General features: G+C 39.7%; 1 pseudogene; it reads left to right on the forward strand.

Moving 5' to 3' along the window:
• The first annotated feature begins 6,308 nt into the window (after positions 1–6,308).
• LOC129071997 (40S ribosomal protein S3a-like) lies at positions 6,309–7,087 on the forward strand (annotated as a pseudogene).
• The last annotated feature ends 411 nt before the right edge of the window (positions 7,088–7,498 follow it).

Here is a 7,498-nt window from a genome sequence, read left to right on the forward strand (position 1 = left end):
GTTAAATATGCATATACCTAAAATCCCAGCCATTCTTCTCTAGGACATATATACTATCATAGAAACTACAGGGCTTGTTCGTAGAAAGACATATAAATTTGTAGAAGTAGGAACAGCGGGAAGCAACCTAAGTATCTATGACTAGAGGAAAGGATAAACTATGGTATGTGAATACAATAGAATGACATGCATCAATAAGAAACATGTTATATAAAGTAACATGAATAGGTCTTAAACCCTAATATTTTATGAAAGTTAGAAGCAAAAATGAGATTTATGATATCAGTTTTTTAAAAATTGAAAACTTATATGAAATATTATATAGTTTTTCAAGGAAATGTATCCAAAATTTGGAAGATGGCTTAGAAAGAAAAATATTAAATATAGTAAGGAATGAGGAGTATGGAACTGCAGACAGGAGAGTAACAAAAACTATTAGGGTACAGTAAGACAAAACAAAAGTCTATCCTTTCTAGACCAATGATATTGCTGTCAATAGAAAATATGATCAATAACTGACTTAATTCTGAAAACCTGAAATCCTTAAAAATCCAAACACTTATTTTACATGAGCAGAAACACTGTTAAGACTTAAGTTAGATTAGTTAGACACAATTTAAATGTGGGAAACTATTCATGAAGCATTATATAGTAAGTATCTCATAAGATACTTAAGTATAAGTTGGCTTTATTTTTTTTTTCAAGATTATTTTTAATTTTTTTAGAGAGAGGGAAAGGGAGGGAAGAAGAGAGGGAGAGAAACATCGACTGGCTGCCTCTCAGAAAGCCCCCCCGGTGGAGACTTGGCCTGCAACCCAGGCAAGTGCTCTGATAGGAAATACACTGAGCCACAGCAGCCAGGGCAAGTTAGTTGACTTGAAAAGAAATAGTTCAGGCCCTGGCTGGGTAGTTCAGTTGGTTAGACTGTCATACTGACACACCAAGGTTGTATGGTCTATACTTGGTCAGGGCACAGGCAGGAATCCACCAATACATGCATAAAGAAGTAGAATGACAATTCTCTTTTTCTCTTTCCTACTCTTTCTAAAAGCAATAAATTTTAAAAAATGAACAGTTCTAAAATACTATATAATATGAAAGGACATTTCAAGTCAATGCTAAAAAACCAAAATTTCTTGTGCTGAATGAATATTCCACTGTGTTTTCCTAAGTTAGGCTCTTCTGGTATTCATAAAAATGATTTAAAATTACATTTTGACAATGTTGTAAGTACAATCTGAAATTCTAGACCGATAATACTTCATAACATTTTTACAGGATGTAATAAGTTTAAGCATACATGGAAATTTATTTTTAAAGTATATTTATTGATTATTCTATTACAGTTGTCCCATTTTTTCTCCCCTTCCTCCCCCTCCACCCTGCACCCCCTCCCTCAAGCATCCCCCTCCCTTAGTTCATGTCCATGTAAATTCTTTGTTGTATATGTAAGTTCTTTGGCTTGTCCATTTCCTATACTATTCTTTTTTTTCTCCTAATAGACCTTATTTTTTTTAGAACAGTTTTAGATCTACAGAAAAATTATAAAGCAATGACAGAGTTTGTATATACCAGGTACCCAGCTTACCCCACTCCTAGCTGCTTATATCAGCAAGGTCATTTGTTACAATGAATGAACCAATGTGAATACATTATCATTAACTAATGTTCATAATGAATCAGTTTCTCCAGGGAAGAGCTGTGTCCGGACTCCTGCCTGAAAGGCTGCAGTACTTTAACAGTCATTCAGCCTGCAGTCTGTCTTCAGTGCAGGGGCTCACATTCGCCACCACCCGTCCCTAGCTGTACCCAGTATCCCTGATACCCAAGTTCTTTCTAGTTCAGTCTCCCCAGGGAGTCAAGAGAGTCTGGAAAAGAAGCAGCCAAAACAGAAAACATCAAGTTATATCACCATGGGAACAAGGGATCTTTACAGCAGAAAATGACTAGAGTCTATCAAATGGAACCATGTGTCTGGCTGGGCACAAAGACTGAGCGAGGATTCTAACCATCTCTTATTCATGTTTCAAATAATCTTATTTTTAATCCCATTTGCAGAGGTACCTGGGGCTTAACAGTCCTGATGTCCTTCCTCATGCACTAGTTTCCTGCCTGCCTTTGGCACCCACTGAGATTTGCTTCTTTAATCTCTGAAGTAAGTAACCACACTTTCTGAAGCTCTCCAGCTGCCAAAATGGTGTTGCTATTTTTCCATTCTCCTTGTCTCTTTGGGTTTAGGACCTTCTCTTTGTTTCCACTAAGATTTTGAAAACAATAAAAACAAACTTGTGGGTTTGATTCACTCTGTGTAACCAGAAATTGGAGTAACTGTCTTTTGTAGTGATCTTTGTGCTGAAAATATGTTGTTGATATTTCTTAGCTGCCCAAGGATTCAGAAGCATGGAATCCTCTTGGAAGGAACAGGATCCTTCATAGTCATTCATATACCCTCTTACCTCTGCAGAAAATTACAGGACTTCTGAAAATGGGACTTGAGGTTCTTCTGTCTATTGGACGTGTTGCAGTAAGAAATATGTCAAGTTACCTGGGTGAAGCCAGAGAAGAGACAACCAAATGTTGATTTTTAAACTTCCAAAAATCAGCATTTATCTGTTTCCCACAAAAGGGAACAGTGCTGGACAAGAGTTTTCTAACACCTGTGCTCTTCTCAAGGCCTTGCCGTGGCATCCTGTAAGGCAATATTTCCCCCAGCCTACAGAGCGCATTATCTTTTTTTGTTGTTTTGTTACAAGTCCTAATCATAAACCTCATTCTAGCCTTTAGCAAGAACATTGCCATCTAGGTGATAGTGTTAACTCACCATGTTGAAAAGAAAGCATAAAGGGAAAGAGACCAAAGAAAAGTCAGCATCCAGCTCTGTTTGCTAGAGGAATAATAACTAGCATTTACTGAATACTTTGTTCACAATACTGCTCTATGAATTTTTTTTTCATTTAATCCTTACAACAGTCTATGAGGTTGATTCTTATTCCTTCATTTTGCAGGTGAGGGAGCCTGGATTAACAAAAGCTGAGCCCAAAATGCTGGGCTTCAAGCTCAGAGAGTTTGAGTCCAGAGCCTACAGTTGTAAACCCAACACGGCATTCCATCCCCGTGGAGGTGGGGGGTAATGACGATGGCAGAATGACAGCTGAGGCAGCTAATGCATTCCTTAGCATCGGACTTAAGGGTTTAGAAAATGCTGTCACACCTGCTCTATTATTTGCACTCATTGTGTTGCCAGGAGAAAACTACCTGATGCCAAGGGTGGAACAGCTACATGAATAGCTTGGCAGAGATAATGCAAGGTGTGAAATCTCTAGAGAGGGAGTGGGAGGAATGCTTCAGCATTAGCATTTGCACCTGTCCTTGGATTTGCTCAGCCCCACTCTGGGTCTCTCACCAGCTCATTGATTTCCAGCAGAGCTTGCCACCTTGTCTTGTGTCTAACATTGTTTGTGGTCCTGGAAGAGCAGGCAGATCTTCCCAGGAATGACATGCTCAGGTAAGGAGAAGGCAGATCCTTGTTATTTCTCCTTGTTCTTTCTGGAATCAGACATTGGAATCAGACAATGGAAGTTGGCATTGGGTCTCTTGATTCATAGATCCATGAGCAGAAGGAAAGATGAGAAAGGCTGGGGTTCAGTCTCCTATGCTCAGGAGGAGAAAGGACAGTATCTGGTCTATTCAGAGGCCATCAGCACTAAGTCAGTCATAAATACTGGGGGGAAATCAAAAAGAAATAAGAGGGATCCAGAAATGCTAATGTGTAAAATGCAGGTTACATTATTTTGAGATTAATGAATGACTGGGCAATTCTGGCAGCTGGCCAATTTTGGGTTCTGGGGTCTGGCTGTGATTTGATGCCATTTGGCAGTGATTGTCTTCTCCATTGTAAACATCGTAAATATCAGCGTGGACAACTCTGGGTCCTGTTGCTCTCCAGGATCCTCAAGACAGCAGCAAAGAGTCAAGGAACTTCCTTGTAGATGTTGGCCCAGCCTGAGTGTGTCTGGAGACAGATCCACTTACAAGCTTACAGGTTTATTGGCATAATTCTGCTCCTCAAGGTCTGCTGGACTGAGGGTCTTCGTGTCTTGCTGGCCTGGTCTCTGGCAAAGGTGGGGGCAGAGTGGGCTAGAGACACCTGAGGAGAGACTTGAGAAGGAGGCTTTGGGGAGAGACCTGAGTGGCTGGCAGGATCCTGGTGCTGACTCATTCCCCATGTGGCAGCAGCCATCTTGCTCAGGTAGACCACTCCCCTGAGCAGCAACAGTGAGAGAGAACACAGTAACCCCCTCCTATACTATTCTTAACCTCCCCCTATTTTGTGCCTACCAATTATGCTCATTCCCTGTACCTTTTCCCCCATTCTCCCCACTCTCAACTCTTCACCCCATAACCCTCCAAAAAAAGTTGACCTCCATTTCTGTGATTCTATTCCTATTCTAGTTGTTTGCTTAGTTTGTTTTTTAGGTTCAGTTGATAGTAATGTTTGTTGTCATTTTACTCTTTGTAATTTTGATCTTCTTTTTCTTAGGTAAGTCCCTTTAACATTTCATATAATAAGGGCTTGGTGATGATGAACTCCTTTAACTTTACCTTATCTGGGAAGCACTTTATCTGCCCTTCCATTCTAAATGATAGCTTTGCTGGATAGAGTAATCTTGGATGTTAGGTCTTTGGCTTTTGTGACTTTGAATACTTCTTTCTAGCCCCTTCTTGCTGGTAAGTTTTCTTTGGAGAAATTGCTGATTGTCCTATGGGAACTCCTTTGTAGGCAATTCTCTCCTTTCATCTTGCCACATTTAAGGTTCTCTCCTTATCTTTAATCTTGGGTAATTTCATTGTGCATCTTGGTGTGTTCCTCCTTGGGTCCATCCTCTTTGGGTCTCTCTGAGCTTCCTGGACTTGCATGTCTATTTCCTTTGCCAGATTGGGGAACTTTTCCGTATTTGGTCAAATACATTTTCAATTTCTTGCTCTTCCTCTTTTCCTTCTGGCACCCCTTTGATTCGGATGTTGGAATGTTTAAAGTTGTCTAAGAGGTTCCTAAGCCTCTCCTCATTTTTCTTCATTCTTGTTTCTTCATTCTATTCTGGTTCAATATTTATTTCCTCCTTTTGTTCCAAATCATTGAGTACTGGTTTCCTTCCCTTCACTGGTGATTCCCTGTATATTTTTCTTTATTTCACTTTGTATACCCTTCACTTCCTTTATTGTGTGTCTGTACTCAATCATTTCTGTGAGCATCCTGATTACCAGTGCTTTTAACTCTGCATCTGATAGGTTGGCTCTCTCTTCATTGCTTAGTTCTTTTTCTAGAGTTTTGATCTGTTCTTTGGGCAGTATTTGCTTCAATGCACCTGTTACATTTTAAGGGTTGGGGCCTTAGGTATTTATCAGGGTAGGGCAACCCACTTTGCTGCACTGTGGTGCTATATGTTGGGGAGGGGTTAGAGAGGGAACAATTCTGCTTGCTCAGCTCTCACACCACTTTGTTACTTTCCCCAATACCCACAAGTAAATTGGGCACTTCTGATGCTGATTCCCAGGTGGGTGGGTTTGTGTACAATATAGGACCCTGTGGGTTCCTCCAAGAGACTCTCCTGTGAGACTGGGAGTTTCTCCCACCACTGCAACGCCTACAGGTTTTCACTGCCAGAGGTTTTGAGGCTTTATTTTCATGCACTGGAACCATGGATTGCATGTTCTGTCTCATCCCTAGTTGTTCCTCCTGGTTTATCTGCATGTGAATATGGGGCTGCCTGGTCTGCCAGCTGCCACCTTGCTGTGCATCCTCTCCACCCCTCCTACCAGTCTGGATGAATGTTTCTTCTTTAACTCCTTGGTTGTCAGATATCCATACAATTTTATTTTCTGGCATTTCAGGTTGTTTTTTGTTTTTAAGTTGGAAGTTGTCCTTTTGGTTGTGCGAGGAAGCAGAGCATTGTCTACCTACCCCTCCATCTTGGTTGGAACTCTACATTTATAAAACATGCAACTACTATAACATCTTACTTTTGATTATGCTTTATATTTTTAAAAAGCACTCTCAACTTCCTCCCTTTTGGCAATCTGAACAGCACATGGTGGTTGTCAACAAGAAGCACCTCACAAAATCCAAGAAGAAACTGGCCTACCCATTTTCTTTTTTAAAAAATTTATTTATTTTTAGACAGAGGGGAAGAGAGGGATAAAGAAAGGGAGAAAAACATCGATGTGTGCTTGCCTCTCACGCGCCCCTAATGGGGACTTGGCCTGCAACCCAAGCTTATGTCCTAACTGTGAATCAAACTAGCAACCATTTGGTTTGCAGGCCAGGGCTCAATCCACTGAACCACAACAGCCAGGAGTGGTCGACCCATTTTCTATGAAAGATTGGTATGATGTGAAAGTACCAGCTATGTTCAATATGAGAAATATTGGAAAAACACTAGTCACAATAACTCAAGAAACAAAAATCACATGTGATGGTCTCAAGGGTTGTGTTTTTGAGGTAAGTCTAGCTGATCTGCAGAATGATGAAGTTGCATGTAGAAAGTCCAAGCTAATTACTGATGACATTCAGGGCAAACACTGCCTAATTTCCATGGCATGGATTTTACCCATGACAAATTGTGCTCCCTGGTCAAAAAATGGTAGGTCATGATTGAAGCTCATGTTGATGTCAAGACTACCAATTGTTATTTGCTTCGTCAATTCTGTGTTGCTTTTACTAAAAAACGCAACAGATTCTGATTCTGAAAACCTCTTATGTTTAGCATCAACAGGTCTGCCAAATTTGGAAAAAGATTAGGAAATTATTACCTGAGAGGTACAGACAAATGACGTGAAAGAAGTGGTCAGTAAATTGATTCCAGATAGCATTGGAGAAGACACAGAAAAGGCTTGCCAATCTATTTATCCATTCCATCATGTCTTTGTTAGAAAAGTCAAAATGCTAAAGAAGCCCAAGTTTGAACTGGGAAAACTCACAGAACTTCACGATGAAAGTAGCAGTCTGGAAAAGCTACTGGGGATGAGACAAGTGCTAAAGTTGAACAAGCTGATGGATAATGAGCCCCCAGTCCAAGAAACTGTTTAAAATTCAGACTTAATGGTGACAAATAAAAAATCCTACTTGTGAGGAAAAAAAAGCACTCTCATGTGAGGCAGATATAGCAGCTATGCCCAACATTATTAATGAGGAAACTAAAAAATAATGTGAATTAAATCTTATAGTAAGTAGTAGTGGTAGATTTTGGATTAGAATCCAAAACCTAGATTTGTGGCCTTATTCTTATTTAACTCATCTTCTTGATAATTTATATATAAATGTAAATTTAATATTTTTCTTTCACAAAGAAATAGAACAGACACATTAGTTTGCAGTAGTTAATATGCCCAATGATATGAAGAAGAAACTTTTTATATCAATTCCAATCCTGCAAAAAGAGTTAACAATTTATCTTCAAAGAATGTCAATCAAGTTTAGTGTATTTTTATTTGTCCAGTA

Source organism: Pteronotus mesoamericanus, unplaced genomic scaffold (assembly GCF_021234165.1).
Source record: "Pteronotus mesoamericanus isolate MK-2021 breed Mesoamerican mustached bat unplaced genomic scaffold, CSHL_Meso_final contig_291, whole genome shotgun sequence".
Lineage (NCBI taxonomy): Eukaryota > Metazoa > Chordata > Mammalia > Chiroptera > Mormoopidae > Pteronotus > Pteronotus mesoamericanus.